Source organism: Chlorocebus sabaeus, chromosome 20, assembly GCF_047675955.1.
Source record: "Chlorocebus sabaeus isolate Y175 chromosome 20, mChlSab1.0.hap1, whole genome shotgun sequence".
Taxonomy (NCBI): Eukaryota; Metazoa; Chordata; class Mammalia; order Primates; family Cercopithecidae; genus Chlorocebus; species Chlorocebus sabaeus.
Genome location: NC_132923.1, coordinates 94,167,916 through 94,195,467, shown reverse-complemented (window position 1 = coordinate 94,195,467; position 27,552 = coordinate 94,167,916). Strand labels below are relative to the sequence as shown.

The following is a 27,552-nucleotide window of genomic DNA, read 5'->3' as shown; positions in this document are numbered from 1 at the left end:
GAAAATATTTCTTAATTTGGTCAAAATGGACAAACTAAAAGAAAGAAAATCAATAAATCTGACTACATTAACATTAAACATTTCACATAAAAAGAGTGAAAAGGGCTGGGCGCAGTGGCTCACACCTGTAATCCCAGCACTTTGGGAGGCTGAGGTAGGCAGATAACCTGAGGTCAGGAGTTCGAGACCAGCCTGGATGACATCATGAAACCCCGCCTCTACTAAAAGTACAAAAATCAGCCAGGCATGGTGGCACACGTCTGTAATCCCAGCTACTCAGGAGGCTGAGGCAGGAGAATCACTTGAACCTGGGAGGTGGAGGTTGCAGTGAGCCGAGATTACGCCATTGCACTCTAGCCTGGGCAACAGAGCAAGACTCTGTCTCAAAAAAAAAAAAAAAAAAAAAAAAAAAAAAAAAAAAAGAAAGAAAGAAAGAAAGAAAGAAAAAGAGAGTAAAAAGATAAGCTACAAAATGAGAGAATAATTGCAACACATAAAGCTAAGTAAGATGTGATATGTAGAATATGTAAATAATTTCTGTAAGTCAATAAGAAGAGACAATTCAGTTAGCAAAATGGACAAAAAGTAGTATTATTTCCACTCAAGAAAAAGCATAAACAATATGTAAACATATTTTAAAATGTTCAGGTTCATTCAAAGTCAGGGAAATGTGTGTTGAGACCACAGTAAAATCCAATTGCACAACTGCCAAATATAAAAGTTGGATAATACCAAACGTTAACTAGAATATGGCATAATAGGAACTTTCATATGTTCCTAATATTGGTATAAATTGGAAAATTCCTATAGGAAATCATATGGCATTACCTTAAAAAGTTGAACATGCTTGTACCCTACAATGTAGCAATTCTACTACAAGGTACATTCCCTAGGGAAACTCTTGCATGTGGGCACCAAGAAACATGTAGAAGACTGTGTATAGTGGCATTGTGCATAATGACAAAACAAACAAAAATAACAAAAGTAACTGGAAAAAACTGAAATGTCCAATATTACAGTTTTGAGATTTATCTATGTTGTCACATGTATTCTTTGATTTTTACTGCTCTATAGTTTTATAGAGTACGAATTTTATTGTATTCTTTTTAGGGGAATGCTGCAAATTATTTATTATCATTAAAGGCACTACAGCCAGATCTTTTTTTTTTTTTTTTTTTTTTTTGAGACGGAGTCTCGCTCTGTCACCCAGGCTGGAGTGCAATGGTATGATCTCGGCTCACTGCAACATCCGCTTCCCGGGTTCAAGCCATTCTCCTACCTCAGCCTCCCGAGTAGCTGGGATTAAAGGCGCCCACCACCACGCCCGGCTAATTTTTTGTATTTTTAGTACAGATGGGGTTTCACTACATTGGCTAGGCTGGTCTTGAATTCCTGACCTCATGATCCGCCCACAAGCCAGACCATTTTACTAGTGAGCTTTTGCTAAACTTTCAAAGGAACTGATGATTCTTATCTTATACATGTCGTTCCAAAGGGGAAAAAAATTTTCAACACATTTTTAAGAGGTTGAAATAATATTGATACCAAAAACATTTAAGGGCAATAAAATGGACAATCTTATTTATGATGTGGATGCAAAAATTTTAATAAAGTATTAATTTTTAAGTCCAGTATTAAATTTAAAAATAATGCATTCACAGTCAAAGTATAGCTTATTCCAGAAACATAAGGATTTTTCAAAATTAGAAACTCCATCAGTGCTTTTGGCTTCCCAGCCTAGTCTCATTACTTCATCTGAGGCAATGGCACAGGCAACGAAAACAATGTAAGCAATCAGCCACTACAATTACTCTGATCCAAGCCAAATTATACAGAGGACTAGGGGAATGAACATTTGGGTTCATTCCAGACAATAAGGCTATTGATTTCAACACAGAGATAAAATAGATGTGTAACTCCATGATTTATTTATTTATTTATTTATTTATTTATTCATTTATTTTTGAGACAGACTCCTGCTCTGTCACTCAAGCTGGAGTGCAGTGGCATGATCTCGGCTCACTGCAACCTCCGCCTCCCGGGTTCAAGCAATTCTCCCACCTCAGCCTCCGGAGTAGCTGGAATTACAGGCACATATCACCATGCCCAGCTAATTTCTTTGTACTTTTAGTAGAGACGGGGTTTCGCCATGTGGGCCAGGCTGGTCTTGAACTCCTGACCTCAGGTGATCTGCCTGCCTCGGCCTCCCAAAGTGCTGGGATTACAGGCATGAGCCACTGAGCCCAGCCAACCGCATGATTTATTAACCTAAACTGACTTGGCTAAAGTTGACAGGAGAAACAACTGTTCAACAGATCTAAAACCTAGAAACTTCCCTGACTGTAGAAACTCAAGATAATCTTTTCTTTTATGACATTATCTCTTTGTCTTCTGCTTGAATCGCTTGAAAATGCCTCCCCAGTCCTCCTCCTAAGGTAGAGCTAAGTTCTCTAATAGCATTTGCAGCATAGAGGCACAGCTGCTTCTTTGTTTCCACGGGGCAGTCTGCTTTTTCTCTGATTCTTTCTTGGTCACTGAGCCCTGCAGGGGAGCTTCAGTGCAGGAAGGCGCAGTACAGCCACAGTAGGGTTGCCCAGGAACAAACTCAATAGTATTCACCCAGTCCTCTGAACCTGCTCATACAGTTGCAAAGTTTGAATTTCTTGACTCAGCTTTGCCTGTATTCTTTTCAACAAGGGGTCCAACTATCGATGAGAGACTTGAGGAAGCAGCAAGGGATGACATTGTAGTTAGCTCTGTAGCAGTTGCTTCTTCCTGTTTCAGAGGCTTGCTATGTTCATATCTGCAGTGGTCTCCATAAATATAGTACCCTTGCTGAAAATAATTGCACACTACACCATACGGACTGTCAGAAAGGTCAAGCGAGTAGTGACAGTTATCTCTTTCTTACAAACCCCATGCATAAAATATCTGCAGGTGACGTGCCCTCACTGCCGCTCCTGCTCCTGATATTGTGGCTGTTGTTCTGGGAGCTGCAGCATTCACCATTACTGTTTATGATAGTACAATCATTATTCCCATTTTACAATTAGTGACACTAAGGCACAGAGAAGGTAAGAAATTCACTCAAGATCAAACCTAAATGGTTTGTTTCTAGGGCCTGAAGTTTCAACCACTATCCCATATTATAACTTACTGTCATCAACACAATTTTGTGGCAGACAAAGCAAGGTATGAGAGATATTCAAGCTCTGATGGAATAAAATTAATATGTCTTTAGAGCTGAAGGAGAAGGCATATCAGTGATTCTCAACCTTGGCTGTATATTAGAGTCACCAGAGGAGATTTGAAAACTCCTGATGCCTGGACTGTACCCAGACCAATTACAGCAAAATTTTGGGAGATGGGTGGAAAGGTCACCCATGTAGTTGTTAAAAAAAACTACATTAAAATATCATAAGATGGCCAGGCACGGTGGCTCACGCCTGTAATCCCAGTCCTTTGGGAAGCCGAGGTGGGCGAATCACCTGAGGTCAGGAGATCGAGACCAGCCTGGCCAACATGGCGAAAACCCATCTCTAGTAAAAATACAAAAATTAACTGGGTTAGGTGGCATGCACCCGTAAACCCAGCTACTTGGGAGGCTGAGGCAGAAGAATCACTTGAACCCAAGAGGTGGAGGTTGCACTGAGCTGAAAGCATTCCAGTCTGGGCAACAGAGTGAGACTTTGTCTCCAAAAAAACCAAACAAACAAACAAAAAATCTTAAGAGGCTCACATATCTACTCAAATTGTGGTAGAAGTTTCTATTCTTGCAACCTGAGTTAGGTTGCAAACTTTGACCAGATGAATTACAGAAGGGTATAATTTGAATCCTGTAGAAGGATATGGACTAGAAGGCCCCTGTTGTCATGGTGACTATGAAAACGGCTCACTGTATCCAGATGTAGCTCAGGTAGAATCATTCTGGAAGCCTGCAAAGCTCAGATCCTGCTCCCCAATGTCAAATCTCTAACCAATAATCACCTTATTGTGTTAACAAATTTTCAACTCTATAGCTTCAACTTGTTTAAGATGTCAACCTCAGTTTTCCTGACAAGGTAACTATCTCACAGCCATGAACTGTTGAGCCAGTCACCTCAGCTTGGCCCCCTGAGTTGGTAACTCTATCATGGTTGTGAATTCTTGACCTAGTAATCCGAACTCCCTGGAGATGCTAGAACTCAGTAAGTGACTTTTCAAACCTGAAAAGGCTTAGAATTAAAAATAGAGATGATAAATAAATCAAACCTATTATGTTAATAATTTTGTGTTTATAATAAGTTCATATGTGTGGGAGTATGGTACTTAAAGTGTAATTTTAATATAATATGGCATATTGAGGAATCCAATAGATTAACTTAATTTGATCAACTAGACCTGTGAGGTGTATGAAAATTTAATTAGGGTTATAAATAGTATTAGAATATTTGACAATTAGACCTAATAAATTTGCATGTTTAATATACATAATAACTTTTAGTTGAGTACTTGGGAAGGATTTGCTTATCAGGGATGGAAATTTTTTGCTTTTTTTAAATTTATAATTTAAAAATTTTTTTCCATAGGTTATTGGGGTACAGGTGGTGTTTGGTTACATGAGTAAGTTCTTTAATGATGATTTGTGAGATTTTGGTGCACCCATCACCCGAGCAGTATACACTGCACCCTATTTGTTGTCTTTTATCCCTTGCCCCCTCCCACCCTTCTCCCCAAGTCCCCAAAGTCCATTGTATCATTCTTATGCCTTTGCATCCTCACAGCTTAGCTCCCACATATCAGTGAGAGCATACAATGTTTGGTTTTCCATTCCTAAGTTACTTCACTTAGAATAACAGTCTCCAATCTCATCCAGATCGCTGCAAATGCTGTTAATTCATTCCTTTTTATGGGTGAGTAGTATTCCATTGCATATATACGCCACAGTTTCTTTATTCATTCCTTGATTGATGGGCATTTGGGTTTGTTCCACGATTTCGCAATTGCAAATTGTGCTGCTATAAACATGTGTGTGCAAGTTATCTTTTTCATAAAATGACTTCTTTTCCTCTGTGTAAATACCCAGTAGTGGGATTGCTGGATCAAATGGTAGTTCTGCTTTTAGTTCTTTAAGGAATTTCCATACTGTTTTCCATAGTGGTTGTACTAGTTTACATTCCCACTAGCAGTGTAGAAATGTTCCCTGATGATCTCATCCATGCCAACATCTACTGTTTTTTATTTTTTGATTATGGCCATTCTTGCAGGAGTAAGGTGATATCACCTTGTGGTTTTGATTTGCATTACCCTGATCGTTAGTGATGTCAAGCATTTTTTCATGTTTGTTGGGCATTTGTATATCTTCTTTTGAGAAATGTCTATTCATGTCCTTAGCCCACTTTTTGATGGGATTGTTTGTTTTATTTCTTGCTGATTTGTTTGAGTTCGTTGTAGATTCTGGATATTAGTCCTTTGTCAAATGCATAGATTGTTAAAATTTTTTCCCACTCTGTGGGTTGTCTGTTTATTCTACTGACTGTTCCTTTTGCCATGCAAAAGCTCGTTAGTTTAATTCAGTTCCAGCTATTTATCTTTGTTTTTATTGCATTTGCTTTTGGGTTCTTGGTCATGAAATCCTTGCCTAAGCCAATGTTGAGAAGGGTTTTTCCAATGTTATCTTCTAGTATTTTTCTAGTGTCAGGTCTTAGATTTAAGTCCTTAATCCATCGTGGGTTGATTTTTGTATAAGGAGAGATATGAAGATCCAGTTTCATTCTCGTGCTTGTGGCTAGCTAGTTATCCCCATGCCATGTGTTGAAAAGGGTATCCTTTCCCCACTTTATGTTTTTGTTTGCTTTGTTGAAGATCAGTTGGCTGTAAGTATTTGGGTTTATTTTTGAGTTCTCTATTCTGTTCCATTGGTCTATGTGCCTATTTTTATACCAGTACTATGCTATTTTGGTGACTATGGCCTTATAGTATAGTTTGAAATCAGGGAGTGTGATGCCTCCAGATTTGTTCTTTTTGCTTAGTCTTGCTTTGTCTTTGTGGGGTCTTTATTGGTTCCACATTAATTTTAGAATTTTTTTAATAATTCTGTGAAGAATGATGGTGGTATTTTGATGGGAATTGCATTGAATTTGTAGATTCCTTTTGGCAGTATGGTCATTTTCACAATATTGATTCTACCCATCCATGAGCATGGGATGTGTTTCCACTTGTTTGTGTTATTTATGATTTCTTTTAGCAGTGTTTGTAGTTTTCCTTGTAGAGGTCTTTTGCTTCCTTGGTTACGTATATTCCTAAGTATTTTATTTATTTATTTATTTTGCAGCTATTGTAAAAGGAATTGAGTCCTTGATTTGGTTCTCTGCTTGGTTGCTGTTGGTGTATAGAGGAGGTACTGATTTGTGTACATTAACCTTGTATCTGGAAACTTTGCTGAATTCTTTAATGAGTTCAAGGAGCTTTCTGCAGGGGTCTTTGGGTTTTTGAGGTAAACAATCATATCGTCAGCAAATGGTGACAGTTTGACTTCCTCTTTACCAACTTGGATGCCCTTTCTTTCTTTCTCTTGTCTGATTGTTCTGGCTAGGACTTCCAGTACTATGTTGAAAAGAAATAGTGAGAGTGGGCATCCTTGTCTTATTCCAGTTCTCAGAGGGAATGCTTTCAACTTTTCCCCATTCAGTATTATGTTGGCTGTGGGTTTGTCATAGATGGTTTTTATTACGTTGAGGTATGTCCCTTGTATGCTGATTTTGCTGAGAGTTTTAATCATAAATGGATCCTGGATTTTGTCAAATGCTTTTTCTGCCTCTATTGAGATGATCATGTGATTTTTGTTTTTAATTCTGTTTATGTGATGTATCACATTTATTGACCTCCCTATGTTAAACCATCCTTGCATCCCTGATATGAAACCCACCTGATCATGGTGGATTATCTTTTTGATATGTGGTTGGATTCAGTTAGCTAGTATTTTGTTAAGGATTTTAGCATATATGTTAATCAGGGATATCAGTCTGCAGTTTTCTTTTTTGGTTATGTCCTTTCTTGGTCTTGGTATTAGGGTGATGCAGGCTGCATAGAAAGAATTAGGGAGGGTTCCTTCTTTCTCTATCTTGTGGAATAGTGTCAAAAGGATTGGTATCAATTCTTCTTTAAATGTCTGGTAGAATTCTGCTGTGAATTTGTCTGGTCCTGTACTTTTTTGTTGTTGTTGTTAACTTTTTTTTTTTTTTTTTAACTTTAAGTTCTAGGGTACATGTGCATAACGTGCAGGTTTGTTACATATGTATACTTGTGCCATGTTGGTGTGCTGCACCCATCAACTTGTCAGCACCCATCAACTCGTCCTTTACATCCGGTATAACTCCCAATGCAATCCCTCCCCTCTCCCCACTCCCCATAATAGGCCCTGGTGTGTGATGTTCCCCTTCCCAAGTCCAAGTGATCTCATTGTTCAGTTCCCACCTATGAGTGAGAACATGCGGTGTTTGGTTTTCTGTTCTTGCAATAGTTTGCTGAGAATGATGGTTTCCAGCTGCATCCATGTCCCTACAAAGGACACAAACTCATCCTTTTTTATGGCTGCATAGTATTCCATGGTGTATATGTGCCACATTTTCTTAATTCAGTCTGTCACTGATGGACATTTGGGTTGATTCCAAGTCTTTGCTATTGTGAATAGTGCTGCAATGAACATACGTGTGCATGTGTCTTTATAGCAGCATGATTTATAATCCTTTGGGTATATACCCAGTAATGGGATGGCTGGGTCATATGGTACTTCTAGTTCTAGATCCTTGAGGAATCGCCATACTGTTTTCTATAATGGTTGAACTAGTTTACAATCCCACCAACAGTGTAAAAAGTGTTCCTGTTTCTCCACATCCTCTCCAGCACCTGTTGTTTCCTGACTTTTTAATGATTGCCATTCTAACTGGTGTGAGATGGTATCTCATTGTGGTTTTGATTTGCATTTCTCTGATGGCCAGTGATGATGAATATTTTTTCATGTGTCTGTTGGCTGTATGCATGTCTTCTTTTGAGAAATGTCTGTTCATATCCCTTGCCCACTTTTTGATGGGGTTGTTTTTTTCTTGTAAATTTGTTTGAGTTCTTTCTAGGTTCTGGATATTAGCCCTTTGTCAGATGAGTAGATAGCAAAAATTTTCTCCCATTCTGTAGGTTGCCTGTTCACTCTGATGGTAGTTTCTTTTGCTGTGCAGAAGCTCTTTAGTTCAATTAGATCCCATTTGTCAATTTTGGCTTTTGTTGCCATTGCTTTTGGTGTTTTAGACATGAAGTCCTTGCCCATGCCTATGTCCTGAATGGTATTTACCTAGGTTTTCTTCTAGGGTTTTTATGGTATTAGGTCTAACATTTAAGTCTCTAATCCATCTTGAAATAATTTTTATATAAGGAGTAAGGAAAGGATCCAGTTTCAACTTTCTACTTATGGCTAGCCAATTTTCCCAGCACCATTTATTAAATAGGGAATCCTTTCCCCATTTCTTGTTTTTGTCAGGTTTGTCAAAGATCAGATGGCTGTAGATGTGTGGTATTATTTCTGAGGACTCTGTTCTATTCCGTTGGCCTATATCTCTGTTTTGGTACCAGTACCATGCTGTTTTGGTTACTGTAGCCTTGTAGTATAGTTTGAAGTCAGGTAGCATGATGCCTCCATCTTTGTTCTTTTGACTTAGGATTATCTTGGCAATGCGGGCTCTTTTTTGGTTCCATATGAACTTTAAAGCAGTTTTTTCCAATTCTGTGAAGAAACTCATTGGTAGCTTGATGGGGATGGCATTGAATCTATAAATTACCTTGGGCAGTATGGCCATTTTCACGATATTGATTCTTCCTATCCATGAGCATGGTATGTTCTTCCATTTGTTTGTGTCCTCTTTTTATTTCACTGAGCAGTGGTGTGTAGTTCTCCTTGAAGAGGTCCTTTACATCCCTTGTAAGTTGGATTCCTAGGTATTTTATTCTCTTTGAAGCAATTGTGAATGGAAGTTCATTCATGATTTGGCTCTCTGTTTGTCTGTTACTGGTGTATAAGAATGCTTGTGATTTTTGCACATTAATTTTGTATCCTGAGACTTTGCTGAAGTTGCTTATCAGCTTAAGGAGATTTTGGACTGAGATGATAGGGTTTTCTAAATATACAATCATGTCATCTGCAAAGAGGGACAATTTGACTTCTTCTTTTCCTAACTGAATACCCTTGATTTCTTTCTCTTGCCTAATTGCCCTAACCAGAACTTCCAACACTATGTTGAATAGGAGTTGTGAGAGAGGGCATCCCTGTCTTGTGCCAGTTTTCAAAGGGAATGCTTCCAGTTTTTGCCCATTCAGTATGATATTGGCTGTGGGTTTGTCATAAATAGCTCTTATTATTTTGAGATACGTTCCATCAATACCGAATTTATTGAGAGTTTTTAGCATGAATGGGCTGTTGAATTTTGTGGAAGGCCTTTTCTGCATCTATTGAGATAATCATGTTGTTTTTGTCTTTGGTTCTGTTTATATGCTGGATTACGTTTATTGATTTGCGTATGTTGAACCAGCCTTGCATCCCAGGGATGAAGCCCACTTGATCATGGTGGATAAGCTTTTTGATGTGCTGCTGGATTCAGTTTGCCAGTATTTTATTGAGGATTTTTGCATTGATGTTCATCAGGGATATTGGTCTAAAATTCTCTTTTTTTGTTGTGTCTCTGCCAGGCTTTGGTATCAGGATGATGTTGGCCTCATAAAATGAGTTAGGGAGGATCCCCTCTTTTTCTATTGATTGGAATAGTTTCAGAAGGAATGGTACCAGCTCATCCTTGTACCTTTGGTAGAATTCGGCTGTGAATCCATCTGGTCCTGGATTTTTTTGGTTGGTAGGCTATTAAATATTGCCTCAATTTCAGAGCCTGCTATTGGTCTATTCAGGGATTCAACTTCTTCCTGGTTTAGTCTTGGGAGAGTGTAAGTGTCCAGGAAATTATCCATTTCTTCTCGATTTTCTAGTTTATTTGCATAGAGGTGTTTATAGTATTCTCTGATGGTAGTTTGTATTTCTGTGGGGTCAGTGGTTATATCCCCTTTATCATTTTTTATTGCGTCTATTTGATTCTTCTCTCTTTTCTTCTTTATTAGTCTTGCTAGCGGTCTATCAATTTTGTTGATCTTTTCAAAAAACCAACTCCTGGATTCATTGATTGTTTGGAGGGTTTTTTGTGTCTCTATCTCCTTCAGTTCTGCTCTGATCTTAGTTATTTCTTGCCTTGTGCTAGCTTTTGCATGTGTTTGCTCTTGCTTCTCTAGTTCTTTTAATTGTGATGTTAGAGTGTCAATTTTAGATCTTTCCTGCTTTCTCTTGTGGGCATTTAGTGCTATAAATTTCCCTCTACACACCGCTTTAAACGTGTCCCAGAGATTCTGGTATGTTGTGTCTTTGTTCTCACTGGTTTCAAAGAACATCTTTATTTCTGTCTTCATTTCGTTATGTACCCAGTAGTCATTCAGGAGCAGGTTGTTCAGTTTCCATGTAGTTGAGCAGTTTTGACTGAGTTTCTTAGTCCTGAGTTCTAGTTTGATTGCACTGTGGTCTGGGAGACAGTTTGTTATAATTTCTGTTTTTGTACATTTGCTGAGGAGTGCTTTACTTCCAATTATGTGGTCAATTTTGGAATAAGTGTGATGTGGTGCTGAGAAGAATGTATATTCTGTTGATTTGGGGTGGAGAGTTCTGTAGATGTCTATTAGGTCTGCTTGGTGCAGAGATGAGTTCAATTCCTGGATATCCTTGTTAACTTTCTGTCTCGTTGATCTGTCTAATGTTGACAGTGGGGTGTTGAAGTCTCCCATTATTATTATATGGGAGTCTAAGTCTCTTTGTAAGTCTTTAAGGACTTGCTTTATGAATCTGGGTGCTCCTGTATTGGGTGCATATATATTTAGGAGAGTTAGCTCTTCCTGTTGAATTGATCCCTTTACCATTATGTAATGGCCTTCTTTGTCTCTTTTGATCTTTGATGGTTTAAAGTCTGTTTTATCAGAGACTATATGATTGCAAGCCCTGCTTTTTTTGTTCTCCATTTGCATAGTAGATCTTCCTCCATCCCTTTATTTTGAGCCTGTGTGTGTCTCTGCATGTGAGATGGGTCTCCTGAATACAGCAAACTGATGGGTCTTGACTCTTTATCCAGTTTGCCAGTCTGTGTCTTTTAATTGGACCATTTAGTCCATTTACATTTAAGGTTAATATTGTTATGCGTGAACTTGATCCTGTCATTATGATATTAACTGGTTATTTTGCTCGTTAGTTGATGCAGTTTCTTCCTAGCATTGGTGGTCTCTACATTTTGGCATGTTTTTGCAATGGCTGGTACCGGTTGTTCCTTTCCATGTTTAGTGCTTCCTTCAGGGTCTCTTGTAAGGCAGGCCTGGTGGTGACAAAATCTCTAAGCATTTGCTTATCTGTAAAGGATTTTATTTCTCCTTCACTTATGAAACTTAGTTTGGCTGATATAAAATTCTGGGTTGAAATTTCTTTTCTTTAAGAATGTTGAATATTGGGCCCCACTCTCTTCTGGCTTGCAGAGTTTCTGCTGAGAGAGCTGCTCTTAGTCTGATGGGCTTCCCTTTGTGGGTAACCCGAACTTTCTCTCTGGCTGCCCTTAACAGTTTTTCCTTCATTTCAACTTTGATGAATCTGATAATTATGTGTCTTGGAGTTACTCTTCTTGAGGAGTATCTTTGTGGCATTCTCTGTATTTCCTGAATTTGAATGTTGGCCTGCCTTACTAGGTTGGGGAAGTTCTCCTGGATGATATCCTGAAGAGTGTTTTCCAACTTGGTTCCGTTTTCCCCCTCACTTTCAGGCACCCCAATCAGACGTAGATTTGGTCTTTTCACATAATCCCATACTTCTTGAAGGCTTTGTTCATTTCTTTTTCCTCTTTTTTCTTTAGACTTCTCTTCTCACTTCATTTCATTCATTTGATCCTCAATCGCTGATACTCTTTCTTCCAGTTGATCGAGTTGGTTACTGAAGCTTGTGCATTTGTCACGTATTTCTCGTGTCATGGTTTTTATCTCTGTCAATTCGTTTATGGCCTTCTCTGCATTGATTATTCTAGTTATCCATTCTTCCATTCTTTTTTCAAGATTTTTAGTTTCTTTGCACTGGGTATGTAATTACTCCTTTAGCTCTGAGAAGTTTGATGGACTGAAGCCTTCTTCTCTCAACTCATCGAAGTCATTCTCCGTCCAGCTTTGATCCATTGCTGGTGATGAGCTGCGTTCCTTTGGAGGGGGAGATGCGCTCTTATTTTTTGTATTTCCAGCTTTTCTGCCCTGCTTTTTCCCCATCTTTGTGGTTTTATCTGCCTTTGGTCTTTGATGATGGTGACGTACTGATGGGGTTTTGGTGTGGGTGTCCTTCCTGTTTGTTAGTTTTCCTTCTAACAGTCAGGACCCTCAGCTGTAGGTCTGTTGGAGATTGCTTGAGGTCCACTCCAGACCCTGTTTGCCTGGGTATCAGCAGCAGAGGCTGCAGAAGATAGAATATTGCTGAATAGCGAGTGTACCTGTCTGATTTTTGCTTTGGAAGCTTCATCTCAGGGGTGTACCCCACTGTGTGAGGTGTGGGGTATCGGTCTGCCCCTAGTGGGGGATGTCTCCCATTTAGGCTACTCAGGGGTCAGGGACCCACTTGAGCAGGCAGTCTGTCCATTCTCAGATCTCAGCCTCCATGTTGGGAGATCCACTGCTCTCTTCAAAGCTGTCAGACAGGGTCGTTTGCATCTGCAGAGGTTTCTGCTGCTTTTTTGTTTGTTTGTTTAGCTGTGCCCTGTCCCCAGAGGTGGAGTCCACAGAGACAGGCAGGCCTCCTTGAGCTGCTGTGGGCTCCACCCAGTTTGAGCTTCCCAGGGGCTTTGTTTACCTACTTAAGCCTCAGCAATCGTGGGTGCCCCTCCCCCAGCCTCGCTGTTGCCTTGCCTTTAGATAGCAGACTGCTGTGCTAGCAATGAGGGAGGCTCCACAGGCATGGGACCCTCCCAGCCAGGTGTGGGATATAATCTCCTGGTGTGCCATTTGCTAAGACCCTTGGTAAAGCACAGTATTGGGATGGAGTTACCCGATTTTCCAGGTGTTGTGTGTCTCAGTTCCCCTGGCTAGGAAAAGGGATTCCCTTCCCCCTTGCACTTCCCAGGTGAAGCGATGCCTCGCCCTGCTTCAGCTCTCGCTGGTCGGGCTGCAGCAGCTGACCAGCACCGATTGTCCAGCACTCCCTAGTGAGATGAACCCGGTACCTCAGTTGAAAATGCAGAAATCACCCGTCTTCTGTGTTGCTGCCGCTGGGAGCTGGAGATTGGAGCTGTTCCTATTCGGCCATCTTTCTCCACTCCTCGTTGTTGGTAACTTTCTAATTACCACTTTAATCTTGCTGCTTGTTATTGGTCTGTTCAGGGTATCTAATTCTTTCTGATTTAGCTAGGTGGGTTGTATTTTTCCAGGAATTTATCCATCTCTTCTAGGTTTTCTAGTTTATGTGCATAAAGGTGTTCATAGTAGCCTTGAATGATCTTTTGTATTTCTGTGGTGTCAGTTGTAGTATCTCCCATTTCATTTCTTATTGAGGTTGTTTGGATTTTCTCTCTTCTTTTCTTGGTTAATCTTGCTAATCATCTGTCAATTTTATCTTTTCAAAGAACCATTTTCTTGTTTCATTTATCTTTTGTATTTTTTTTGTTTCAGTTTCATTTAATTCTGCTCTGATCTTGGTTATTTCCTTTCTTCTACTGAATTTGGGTTTGGTTTGTTCTTGTTTCTCTAGTTCCTTGAAGTGTGACCTTAGAATGTCAGTTTGTGCTCTTTCAGTCTTTTTGATGTAGGCATTTAGGGCTATGAACTTTCCTCTTAGCACTGCCTTTACTATATCCCAGACATTTTAATAGGTTGTGTCATTATTGTTGTTCAGTTCAAAGAATTTTTAAATTTCCATCTTGATTTTGTTTCTGACCCAGTGATCATTCAGGAGCAGTGTATTTAATTTCAATGTATTTGCATGGTTTTGAAGGTTTCTTTAGGAAATGATTTCCAGTTTTATTCCACTGTGGTCTGAGACAGTGCTTAATATAATTTCAATTTTCTTAAATTTATTGAGGCTCCTTTTGTGGCCTATTATATGGTCTATCTTGGAGAAAGGTCCATGCACTGTTGTATAGGATGTGTATTCTGGGGTTGTTGGATGGAATATTCTGTATATATCTGTTAAGTACATTTGTTCCAAGGTATAGTTTAAATTCATTGATTTTTTGTTGAGTTTCTGTCTTGACCTATCTAGTGCTGTCAGTGGAGTATTGAAGGCCCCTACTATTATTGTGTTGGTGTCTATCTCATTTCTTAGGTCTATTAGTAATTGTTTTACAAATTTGGGAGCCCCAATGTTAGGTGCATATATGTTTAGAATTGTGATATTTTCCTGTTGGATAAGCTACCATTATATAATGTCTCTCTTTGTCTTTTTTAAACTGCTGTTGCTTTAAAGTTTGTTTTGTCTGACATAAGAATAGCTACCCCTGCTCGCTTTTGGTGTCCATTTGCATGAAATGCCTTTTTCCACCCATTTACTTTAAGTTTATGTGAGTCCTTATATGTTAGGTGAGTCTCTTGAAGGTAGCAGATAATTGGTTGGTTAATTCTTATCCATTCTGCAGTTCTGTATCTTTTAAGTGGAGCATTTAGGCCATTTACATTCAATATTAGTATTGCGATGTGAGGTACCATTCCATTCATCATGCTATTTGTTGTCTGTGTACCTTGTTGTTGTTGTTGTTGTTTTATAGGTCCTGTGAGATTTATGCTTTAAAGAGGTTTTGTTTTCATGTGTTTCCAGGATTTGTTTCAAGATTTAGAGCTCCTTTGAGCAGTTCTTGTAGTGGTGGCTTGGTAATGGCAAATTCTCTCAGCATTTGTCTAAAAAAGACTGTATCTTTCCTTCTGTATGGTGCTTAGTTTTGCTGGATACAAAATTCTTGGCTGATAATTGTTTTGTTTGAGGAGGCTGAAGATAGGGCCCCAATCCTTTCTAACTTACAGGGTTTCTGCTGAGAAATCTGCTGTTAATCTGATAAGTTTTCCTTTATAGGTTATCTGGTGCTTTTGTCTCACAGCTCTTAGGATTTTTCCTTCATCTTAACTTTAGATAACCTGATGACAATGTGCCCAGGTGACGATATTTTTGCAATGAACTTCCCAGTTGTTCTTCGCACTTCCTGTATTTGGATGTCTAGGTCTTTAGCAAGGCTGGGGAAGTTTTCCTTGATTATTCCCCCAAATATGTTTTCCAAACTTTTAGATTTCTCTTCTTCCTCAGGAACACTAACTATTCTTAGGTTTGGTGGTTTAACATAATCCCAGACTTCTTGAAGGCTTTATTCATGTTTTCTTATTCTTTTTTCTTTGTCTTTGTTGGATTGGATTAATTTGAAGAACTTGTCTTTGAGCTCTGAATTTCTTTCTTCTACTTGTTCAATTTTATTGCTGAGACTTTACAGAGCATTTTGTATTTCTCTAAGTGTGTCCAACGTTTCCTGAAGTTTTGATTGTTTTTCTTTATGCTATCTATTTTCTTGAATATTTCTGTCTTCATTTCTTGTATCGTTTTTTGGATTTCCTTGCATGGGGCTTCACCTTTCTCTGGTGCCTCCCTGATTAGCTTAATAACTAACCTCCTGAATTCTTTTTCAGGTAAATCAAGGATTTCTTTTTGGTTTGGATTCATTGCTGGTGAGCTAGTGTGACTTTTGGGGGGTGTTTAAGAGTCTTGTTTTGTCATATTATCAGGGTTGCTTTTATGGTTCCTTCTCATTTGGGTAGGCTCTGTCAAAGGGAAGATCTAGGGCTAGAGGCAGTTGTTCAGATTCTTTTGTCCAATGGGGTGTTCCTTTGATGTAGTACTCTCCCCCTTCCATATGGATGTGGTTTCCTGAGAGCCGAGCTGTAGTGATTGTCATCTCTCTTCTGGGTCTAGTCACTCAGCAAGTCTACCAGGCTCTGTGGTAATACTGGGAGTTGTCTTCACAGAGTCCTGTGATGTGAACCATCTTTGGGTCTCTCAGCTCTGGATACAGCTCCTGTTCCAGTGGAGGTGGCAGGGTGGTGAAATAGACTCTATGAGGGTTCTTAGCTTTTGTGTCTTAATGCTCTATTTTTGTGCTGGCTGGCCTTCTGCTGGGAGGTGGTGCTTTCTAGAGAGCATCAGCTGTGGTAGTATGAAGAGGAACTAGTGGTGGGTGGGGCCCTAGAACTCTCAAGAGTGTATGTCCTTTGTCTTCAGCTACCAGGGTGGGTAGGGAAGGACCATGAGGTGCGGGCAGGGCTAGGGATGTCTGAGCTCAGACTCTCCTTGGGTGGGTTTTGCTGTGGCTTCTGTGGGGGATGGGAGTGAGGTTCCCAGGTCAACGGAGCTATGTTCCTAGGAGGATTATGGCTGCCTCTGCTGCTGAGTCACGCAGGTTGTCCGGGAAGTGGGGGAAAGTGCAGTCACAAGCCTCATCCAGCTCCCACACAATCCAAAGGGTCGGTCTCACTCCCACTATGCCCCGCTAATGGCACTGAGTCTGTTTCCAGGCAATGGGTAAGCAGGGCTGGGAACTTGCCCCAGGCTACCTGCCTCCCAGGTGTGAAAGAAAAGGGCCTGAGTTCTTCCCAAACCCGTGGAGTCTGCAAGCAGGATTCACACGCTCCCCCAAGTTCTGGTCAGGAGGCTTCTCAAATGCTTCAAATTGTTACAAAGTGCATCTGGAGACTTTCTTCTCTCCATGGCATTTTTTCCTGCACCTCTGGCCACCCTCTCAAACAAGTCCTGTGATGCCAGGCAGGAATGGCCTGCTTAGGGACTCAGTGAGCTCCCAGGGCCTTTCCTACTGCTTCTTCTACCCCTGTATTTCACTCGGCTCTCTAAATTGACTCAGCTCCAGGTAAGGTCGAAATCTTCTCCCAAAAACTAGATCTTCGGTTTCCTTAGTGGTGGCATGTGTTCAAAAGCAGAGGATCTCCCTTTCCCACTTCCGCAGTTTGGGCACTCACAGTATTTGGGGTGTCTCCTAGGTCCTACAGGAGCAGTTCACTTCCTTCAGAGGGTGTGTGGGTCCTCACAGGATTCCTGACTTATTCCTGCAGTCGTTCTGGAGCTAAAATTCACCATGCGAGCCTCCACATGCTGCTCTGTCCATCAGAGTCAGAGTTGCAATCTAGTCCTGCCTCCTCAGTGATGGAACTTGACTGGTTAGGCATATGACAGGTATAAAATGAAAAAAGAATATATGAAATTTACAAATTCAGTTTAAAATTCTGATATAATTATGTTGTATAAGCTTATAAGTGAGACTGTTTAAGAGTTTAGATAGTTCTACCTGAGTTACTTGAACAGTAATAAAAGATCCCCTTAAACTGAATTATTATTTTATATAAGCTCAGTTTATAAGTATACTATTCTATCTGTAAATCTATATAATAGATTATATATAATAGACTTACAGATATACTTATGAACTGAATTTTAAGACTTAAATAAACCTAGGTATTGAGTTTTAAATTAATAAATTAAATATTAACTTAAAACCTAAGCTGCTGTAAGTAGTCTTTTTGTGCTCACTGAATCTGCCCTCAGACATGAAAAAAAAAAATTACATGACACTATTGTTATCTACATTTAACAGACGAAGAAACTAACACTCAGAAAGGTTAAGAAGCCAGAGTCAGCTCCATGAATGTCTGGCGCTAAAACCTGTGTCCCCACTTAACATATGGCTTCCTTGACTGACCAACTCCCTAAAGAGCCAGGTGACTTGGGAACAATTAAATAAAATGTTTTGAAGTAACTTTACCAAGGTCTGATTATATGTATTATAGATTGATTTTATAGCTAAGCAGTCAATTTCAGCTTAAGAAAAGAGCATTTTTTGGCTCATGTAGCTGAAAAGTTTGACTTCAGACATGGTAGCGTCAGAAATGGTAGCTACAGACTGTGTTGGCTCCATTCAAAGACAGGCTTTCTTTCCCTTTGTGCTACAAGACAGCTGGAGCTATCCCTCTGGGCTAAAGTACAGCTAAAACATGGACTGCCTCTCTTCTAATTGTTCTCACAAAAGAATCATTTCATCTCACTGATATGAGTAGGTCATGGGTCCATTCTGGAACTGATCACTGTGACCAGGGGAAGGTGATGCTTTAATGGTCATGCCTGGGGTCAGAAATTTACCCTTGGAGTTTTGGGTGGAGTTAACTATTCCATAAACATATGGACTGAGAGTAGGGAAGGAATGACCTTCCTTGAAAAGGGTGATTGGATGGCAGGCAGCCAAAATAGATGCCCACTATAGGGGGCAACTTTACCTCTCTTACTTTAAAGTTCTTTGTAGTACCTCACTATATCATTCATATTTACTGCTGACATTTCTCTTTCTTTTGGCCAAGAATCATGATACTACACTATAATTTGAGTGTCGTTTATTTCTCCTGTGACTGCATGTCGAAGGCAAGGGATATCTGTATTGTTTTTCTTCAGTGACCTACATAAATGCTTGTCTAAATGAAAAAAACCTAGATTACAGGAGACTGGGTTTGTTACGTAAGAGAAGAAATGTTGGAAAAGTGTTTTTAGGGAACTGTAGGTGGCAGCTCTGTAGTGTAAGGAGGAAAAGTCAAATTCACTAAACGCTTATTGATAACTTTCTTTGTGTTAGGCTGATCTGTCTTGGGGACAGTGTTCCAGTGGCCTTCAAAGAGCAACCAGTCTGAGCCAGGTGTGGTGACTTGTACCTGTAGTCCCAGCTACTCGGGAGGCTGAGGTGCGAGGATTTCTTGAGCCTGGGAGGCTGAGGCTGCAGTGAGCCATGATTGTGCCATGCATTCCAGCCTGGGTGGCAGAGCAAGACCCTGTCTTAAAAACAAACAAAAAACAAAGAGTAACTAGTCTAGAGGAAGAGACTGGATGAAGGGTATTGGTTACTGTGATTTGGTTTTGGCCTAGATCTAGGTTATTATGGATTGCATAGAGCTTTGGTAATAGACTGAGTCCTGGAGAAGGTGTGGGTTGCCATGTATGATGTTGGTTGGGTTTAAGGTTCTTATTTTTCATTTATTGAGCATCCCTGTCAAATTCTTGACACCCGGAGCCTGGGGCATGGGAAGGGGCAGGTAAGAAGACTCCCAGGATAGGCCCCGGTCTTGATTCAGGGTTACACCCATTACTCTGTTAACAATGTCAGGAACCTAGCTAAAAATAGAGATTGAGATACCCACCAAAGCACAGACATAGGGGCAGACTGGGATAAAGCAGAGACCCACGCTGCCAGGCACCCAGTGAAACAGTGCATTTTCCCAAAGAGAGCATGACTGCTGAGATGGAAGCATTACTGCCCAGTTCCAGAGGGAGGCTGTGAAGGGTGTCTGGGCTTCAGACTCAGTTTAGTAGAATTGCGCATACTTTTTACTTTGGCTGTGCAGAGGAAAGACATCTATAAAACATTGCACTCATGTGGAAAATCTGACTGTGGTCATTTTGAAGCCAAGGCTTGCTTAGAAAGTGTGGAAATTGATAAAGTAAAGGAAATTGATAAAGTAAAGATCTGTGCAAGGGTTTCCTCTGCCTAATCCTCCCACCTTCCCCATTCAAACCTAAACTCGAGCCTGCTGCTCTCCAGCCTAGTGTTGCTCTTGCCATGGCTCTCAGCGATGCTGACATGCAAAAGCAGGTAAAGCATATGATGGCTTTCATTGAACAAGAAGCCAATTAGAAAGCAGAAGAAATAGATGCAAAGGCAGAAGAAGAGTTCAACATAGAGAAAGGTCGGCTTGTGCAAACCCAAAGACTAAAGATTATGGAATACTATGAAAAGAAAGAGAAACAGATTGAGCAGCAGAAGAAAATTCAGATGTCCAATCTGATGAATCAAGCAAGGCTCAAAATCCTCAGAGCGAGAGATGACCTTATCACAGATTTACTAAATGAAGCAAAACGGAGACTCAGCAAGGTAGTGAAAGACACAACCAGGTACCAAGTGCTGCTAGATGGACTGGTTCTCCAGGGTTTAGTACCAGTTGCTGGAGCACCAAATGATTGTTCGTTGCAGGAAACAAGACTTCCCTCTGGTAAAGGCTATGGTGCAAAAGGCAATCCCTGTGTACAAAATTGCCACCAAAAACAATGTTGATGTCCAAATTGACCAGGAGTCCTACCTGCCGGAGGACATAGCTGGTGGAGTTGAGATCTATAATGGGGATCATAAAATAAAGGTTTCCAACACCCCAGAAAGCCGGCTGGATCTCATAGCCCAGCAGATGATGCCAGAAGTCCGGGGAGCCTTGTTTGGTGCAAATGCCAGTAGGAGGTTTTAGGACTAAGCCTTCAGGAGGTGGAGCTCGTTCTCGGCTCTCCTGCTGTGATGTGGAAGATTCTGATATTTGAAGAAATACGAATGTTTCTGTAGCTTCCTCTTTTCTGCCCCAATATTGCTCTGTATTTATCAGTGATGCCCCCTGTCACTAACACCTTGCCTAATTGTTCACAATGGCGGAAAGCCTCATGTAATATGATCAGGACCCACCTCTAGTTCATCTGAAAGTAACACAGCATTCTTTTGGCTCTGCAGCACTAGGGGAGGGGGCAGATGGTGGCCGCCTGGGCTTCCTGGGTCTCCGCTCTCCGTCTGGCCTAGAGGTGATGTGTTTGGTATTCTCAGCCCTGCAGTTCCCACTGTGGAGGCTTAAGGCACATGTGGCACACCACTCCTTCCAGCAGTTGTTGCTTCACTGTTACCTGTTTAGACCTAGAAGTTTTCTCTCACCTGTACATGTGATTTAAAATCTAAGTCTTGAATAGGCTTTATTTATTAAAAGAGTTATGTGGATTTTTTTAAAATGTGGAAATTACGTTCATGTTGTACTGTCAACAAAGATACAATTTTTTTAAAAAAAGAAATAAAAAGAAAAGAGGTAGAATTTAAAAAATCTTTTTAAGTGAAAGTATGGGAAAATAGGAGCAGAGCTGGAAGAGGAGCCATGCAGACCCCAGGAAAGAACAGCTCATGTTCCCTTTCCCTCCTACCGCCCTGGAGGCAGGAGCTAATAAGGGAAGATAGCCTCTGTGACACTTCTTTCTCAGTGTATGTGGGTCTGAGATAAAGGTGGAGGGGGACTTCTTCTGGGAGTGACGAGGGAGTAGCCTACCCTCCTGGACAAACACAAACCCTGATGTTGTTATATCTGGGCTGAGGACAGCTGTCCATTTCTCACCACTTCTGTTAGGGTTTTCAAGAGAAACAGAACAAATATATAATCTATTTGTTCTGTTTCTCTTGAGAACCCTAATAGAGGTTCATTATGGAAATTGGCTCACATGATTGCAGAGGCCAAGAAGTCCCACATTATGCTGTCTGCAAGCTAAAGAACTAGAAAAGTATGTGGTGTGATTCAGTCCAAATTCAAAGGCCTGAGAATGAGGGTAGCTGATGGTATTACTAGCAGTCCAAGGCTGAAGGCCTGAGAACCGGAAGTGGGTGGGGGGTGGTGCAGAGAACTGCTGGTATAAGTCCTGGAGTGTGAAGGCCTGAGAATCAGGAGCTCTGATGTTCAAGGGCAAAAGAAGATGGGTGTCACGGCACAAGAAGGGAGAGAGAAAACTCTTTCTTCCTCTGTCTTTTTTTTTTTTTTTTAGACAGAGTCTCACTCTGTTGCCCAGGCTGGAGTGCAGTGACGCAGTTTCGGCTCACTGCAACTTCTACCTCCCAGGCTCAAGCGATTCTCCTGCCTCAGCCTCCTGAGTAGCTGGGATTACTGGCGCCTGCCACCATGCCTAGCTAATTTTTTGTATTTTTAGTAGAGACAGGGCTTCACCATGTTGGCCAAGCTGGTCTCAAACTCCTGACCTCATGATCTGCCCACCTTGGCTTCCCAAAGTTCTAGGATTATAGGCGTGAGCCACTGTGCCCGGTTGCCTTTTAGTTTTACTCAGGTGGACCCTTAATGGATTACATGATAACTGCTCACACTAGTGTCAGTGGATCTTTTTTACTCAGTCTGCTGATTCAAATGCTAATCTTCTCTGGGAACACCAGCATAGACTCACCCAGAAATAGTGTTTGACCAGCTGTCTGGGCATCCCTTAACCCAGTCAAGTTGACATATAAAATTAACCATTACAAGTCTGCCCCTTGGGAACTTGGCATCCATATGTATATTCTTAAACCATAGTTAGTCTCCAAATAATAACAATAACAAGGTCATAATTCCACTTAACGTAATACAACCATCCTGCATGCAACAAAAAATGCAGTAATCCCTTTTCCAGAAGAGGAAGTAGTCTGTGAGTGATGTGTAGTCTTCTGATATCCCATACTTAAAATACTAAGATGTATTTTAAGTATTAACAATACTAGTACTTAGAATACTAGTATAAACTCAATACATCTTATGTTACATGATAAGAGATAACAAAGGAAAGAAAACAAAGATGTTTGTTTAATATATGTATACATACACACATTTTTTAAAAAAAAAAGGAATGAAATACTCATGACAATTACAGTCTTTTCTGTAACTGATGACATGGTTGTAGCTCATACTTATAACTACCATCTTCAACTACACATTCTGTATTCCCTTTGCCTTCAGCAAGAACCTCAGCTGGTCTTGGTTCTTAAACTAGGAAGCCAGGGTTGGTTTGGGGGCGGAGGGGAGGTAAGCCAAACCTTCATTCCTAAAGGGTCTGGGCCATTCATAGTCCTGCCTGGTATGGGTTGTTGTAGTTTTCCATTGACTTTAACCACAGGACACGGTAATACTGAGACATTCTAAGGGATCTCCTGTGTTCCAGACATATTCTTTCTTACCTCTTTTATGTCACATTTCCCCATGGTAGTCATGGTAGTCCCCAGCCAACACCATAACTCCCCTATTGGCCTGTTGACTCAGAGGCATGAGGGGAGCCCAAAGTGGTTGGATGGCAGTCTTAACTTCTAGTTCAATGGAATTTAGTTCAATTGTGTCTCCTGGTGGAAGCAGTCCTCCCTCTGGATCCAGCAGAGCATACCTTTGTAGAAACAGGAAGCAAAATTTTTGTTAGTGGATCACTAGGGAATTAGTATGTGGTGCCCTTCCCATTTCTACCCTTGATTCCTGGACCATAAATCCTGACTATGGGAGAAACAGTACTGTATGTTGGACATTCATTCAGAGCCATACAGCCTTCTGGAGAACCTTGCCTCTGCCTTGCAAAGTATTGCCACTTAGCTGGCTCTGTAAGTGAGTCTTCAAAAGACCATTCCACCATTCTATCAAGCCAGCTACTTCAGGATTGTGGGGAACATGACAAGACCAATGAATTCCATGAGCATGGGCCCACTGTTGCACTTCTTTGGCTGTGAGGTGAGTTTCCTGGACAGAAGCATGCTGCATAGAATGCCACAATGGTGAATAAGGCAAGATGAAAGTCCCTGGATGGTAGCTGACAGAAGCATTGCATGCAGGGAAGGTGAATCTGTATCCAGAGTAAATGTCTATTCCACTAAGGACAAAATGTTGCTCCTTTCATAATGGAAATGGTCCATTATAATCAACCTACCACCAGGTAGCTGGCTGATCATCCTGGGAAATGGTCCTATATCAGGGGCTCAGTGTTGGTCTCTGCTCTTGGCAGATTGAACACTCAGAAGTGGCTATAGCCAGGTTGACCTTGGTGAGTGGAGGTCCATGCTGCTAAGCTACACATAACCTCCATCTCTGCCACCATAGCCACTTTGTTCATGAGCCCATTGGGTGTTGACATGGGTGGCTGGGGAAAGAGGCTGACTGATAACCACAAAATGGATCACCATCACCCTATTCGCTCAGTTATTAAAATCCTCCTCTGCAGAGGTTATCCTTTGGTGAGCATTCATATGGAACACAAATATCTTCATGTCTTTTGCCTGTTCAGAGCAGTCTGTCCACATACTCCTTCCCCATATTCCTTTGTCACCAATATTCCAACCATGTTCCTTCCCAGTCCCTGGCCATCCAGCCAAACCATTGGCTATAGCCCATGAATCAGTATATTATCGCACATCTGGCCATTTCTTCTTCCAAGCAAAGTGTAGAATCAAGCACACTGCCTGTCGTTGTAACACTGGGAAGATTCCCCTTCAGCACTGTCCTTCAAGGATGTCCCAGAGAGGGGCTGTAGTGCTGTACCTGTCTACTTTCAGGTGGTGCCTGTGTATTGTACAGAACCATCTTTAAACCAGGCCCAAGCCTTCTCTTTCTCTGTCAACTGATCATAGGGAACTCCCCATGAGCCCATAGGTACATGTTGAGAGAGAGAGAAAGAAAGCAGTGTAGCAAGAGCGACCATGGGCATTTAGGCCACTTATTCATGTAACTCACTAGTGCCTTTAGGGACTGCTCTGGCCTTATTACATACATAACACTTCTATTTGACGATGGGGAGCTGCTATGCACACACAACTTTATGGCTTGGTGAGTCGGATAACACCTCGTTCATGATGGGCAGCTCAGGTAACATGGTAACTTGGTGGCCTATGGTAGGTGTTTAGTTTCTACTAAGGCACAGTAGCAGGCTAAGAGCTGTCTCTCAAAAGAAGAGTACAGTCATGCACTGTGTAATGTTTCAGTCAGATGGGCCACATATACTGCTGTGGTTCCATAAAATCATAATACTGTATTTTGTACTGTACTTTTCTAGGTTTAGATACATGAATACTTACCGCTGTGTTGCAGTTGCCTACAGTATTTAGTGCAGTAACATACTGTACAGGTTTATAGCTTAGGTGCAATAGCCTAGTTGTAGAGTAGGCTATGATATCTAGGTTTGTGTAAGTAAACTGTATGATGTTTGCACAATGGCAAAATCGCCTAACAACACATGTCTCAGAACATATTCCTGTCATTAAGTGACTCATGACTGTAGTTATCTGTCAATAATGTCAAGGCCTTGCTCCAAAATACCAAAGGCCTGCACTGTGATTCACCTATGCACACCTGCCAAATAGGCTCCCAACAGCATCCCTATCTGCCATAGACTCATCAAGCACCATAGGATCTGCTGGATCATATGGGCCAAGTGGCAGAGCACCTTGCACAGCAGGCTCAACCTATTGTAGAGTCTTCTTTTGTTCTGGGCCTCATTTAAAACTAGCAATTTTTTGGGTCGCTTTGTAAATGGACCACAGTAACACAACCGAATAGGGAATATGTTGCCTCCAAAATCCAAAGAGGCCCACCAGGTATTGTGCCACTTTCTTGGTTGTAGGAGGGGCCAAATGCTACAACTTATTTTTTACCTTAGAAGGGATATGTCCCACACCACTAGCCCTCTAGAAATTCCACTGCGTAGAAGGCTCCTGAATTTTAGTAGCATTTATTTCCCACCCTCTGACATGCAAATGTCTTACCACTAAGTCTCAAGTATACTTCTTGCTCACTAGGTCCAATTAGCATAATGTCATCTATGTAATGGAAGAGTGAGATATCTTGTAGAATGAAAAGATTATCAAGATCCCTGAAAACTAAATTATGGCAGGACTGCGAGTGGATGTACCCCTGAGGTAGGGTGGCAAAGGTATATTTCTGATCTTCCAGCTGGAAGAAAACAGTTTTTGGTAGGCTTTATAGATGGGGTAGCAAAGGCATTTCCCAGATCAATAGACGCATACCAGGTACCAGAGGATGTGTTCATTTGTTCAAGCAATGAAACCACATCTAGTATAGCAGGTGCAGTTGGAGTCACCAGTTGGTTAAGCTTATGATAATCCACTCTAATTCTGTAAGATCATTTGTCTTCTGCACAGGCCAATTAGGAGAGTTCAATGAGATGTAGTGAGAATCACCACCGCTACATCTGGTGTCACTAAACTCTGCAATGAAAGGAATGCAGTATTGCTTTTGTTTTACTGTTTTCCTAGGTGGAGGCAGTTCTAGTGGCTTCTAGTGGCTTTTTCCATGATAATATCATTGTCAGGGAACCAAAGTGGAGGTTCTACCAACTGCTAAGTATATCTGTTCCTTATGCATCCTGAAACTGGGGTAATAACCACAGGATGGGTTTGGGGACCCCCTGAGCCCACTGAGAGATGGACCTGAACTAAAATTCCATTAATCACCTGGCCCCCATAATTCCCTACTCTGATTGAAGCGCCACAGTGACATTCTGGGTCTCCTGGAATCAAGGTCAGTTCAGAGCCAGTGTCCAGTAGTCTCTGAAAGGTCTGGTGATTTTATTTTCCCCAGTGCACTTACTGTGATTAAAGACTATAAGTCCCTTTGAGGAAGGCTGAGGGAAAGACGAACAGCATAAATTTTTGGTAGTGCACCAAGATCCTTCCTCCAGGGCACCTGGATTTCCCTTAATTCAAGGGGTTCTGGGTCTGTAAACTGGCTCAAGTCTGGGAATTCATTGAGGGGTTGTGACTCTTTTTAAAAATGATTTGAGCTAGACTTATTGTTCACTTGATCTGGAACCTTTCTGCTTATACAGATCACTTCTAGGAACACCATGATTAACTAGTTAATGCCATAAGTCTGCAGGAGTCAGGCTATTCCTATTGCTGCTTTGACTCTGCTGTCCATTATAGTAACTATGCCCACCATACCTTTGGCAGTTTAGTGCTGCTACTTGGCCCCTGCCACCACATAATCTAATTACTGTAACTGCCTTTGTTTTCCAGTTCAGTGGCTGTGATTCCCACTGTAAGATCTGGCCTACAGAAGAGAGTGATCAAGGATGTTGGAGATCCCTTCAAAAATTTCATTTATTTATTTATTTATTTATTTAGAGACGCAATCTTGCTCTGTCGCCCAAGCTGGAGTGCAGTGGCATGATCTAGGCTCACTGCAACCTCTGCCTCCTGGATTCAACCAATTATTCTGCCTCAGCCTCCTGAGTAGCTTGGATTACAGGCATCCACCACCACACCCAGCTAATTTTTTGTGTATGTACTTTTAGTAGAGATGGGATTTCACCATGTGGGCCAGGCTGGTCTCACACTCCTGACCTCAACTGATCTGCCCGCCTTGGTCTCCCAAAGTGCTGGGATTATACCCTCATAAATTTATTTCTAAAAGTACTGTGCAAGATGTCTTCTGGACTCTCTTCATATGGGTTAGTAGGTCTTAAATGACAAATCCATTGTAACATTCCAATTTCCCCAAGCCTTTGAATCCCTTCCTCTACATTAAACCAGAGAGATCGGGCATTTCCAACTTGCATCATCATGGGCCACCTTTTTCAGCCAAAAACCAAACAACTAGAGCCCTTTCTAACTTCCCCAAGCGGCAACATTAAATGCAGAATCTCTGCTTAGTGGGCCCACATCAATAAATTAAGCCTGTAAAGAAGGAGCACGATTGAAAAATAATAAATTAGGCCATCCAACTTTATGTTCCCTCTGCCATTATTATATACTCCTAATATCCATTCCCACACATGTTCCCTAAATTTATGCTTGTATAAGAAGAAAACTCAAGTAATTCTTTTGGAATACAACATACCTTCTCATGAGCCATACC

The 27,552-nt window shown here is 41.1% G+C and overlaps 2 pseudogenes; one reads left to right on the top strand and one right to left on the bottom strand.

Annotated features, from left to right (window-relative positions):
• Positions 1–529: 529 nt before the first annotated feature.
• Positions 530–27,552, bottom strand: part of LOC140709254 (E3 ubiquitin-protein ligase makorin-1 pseudogene) — a 40,105-nt pseudogene continuing 13,082 nt past the window's right edge.
• Positions 18,951–20,961, top strand: LOC103224990 (V-type proton ATPase subunit E 1 pseudogene; annotated as a pseudogene).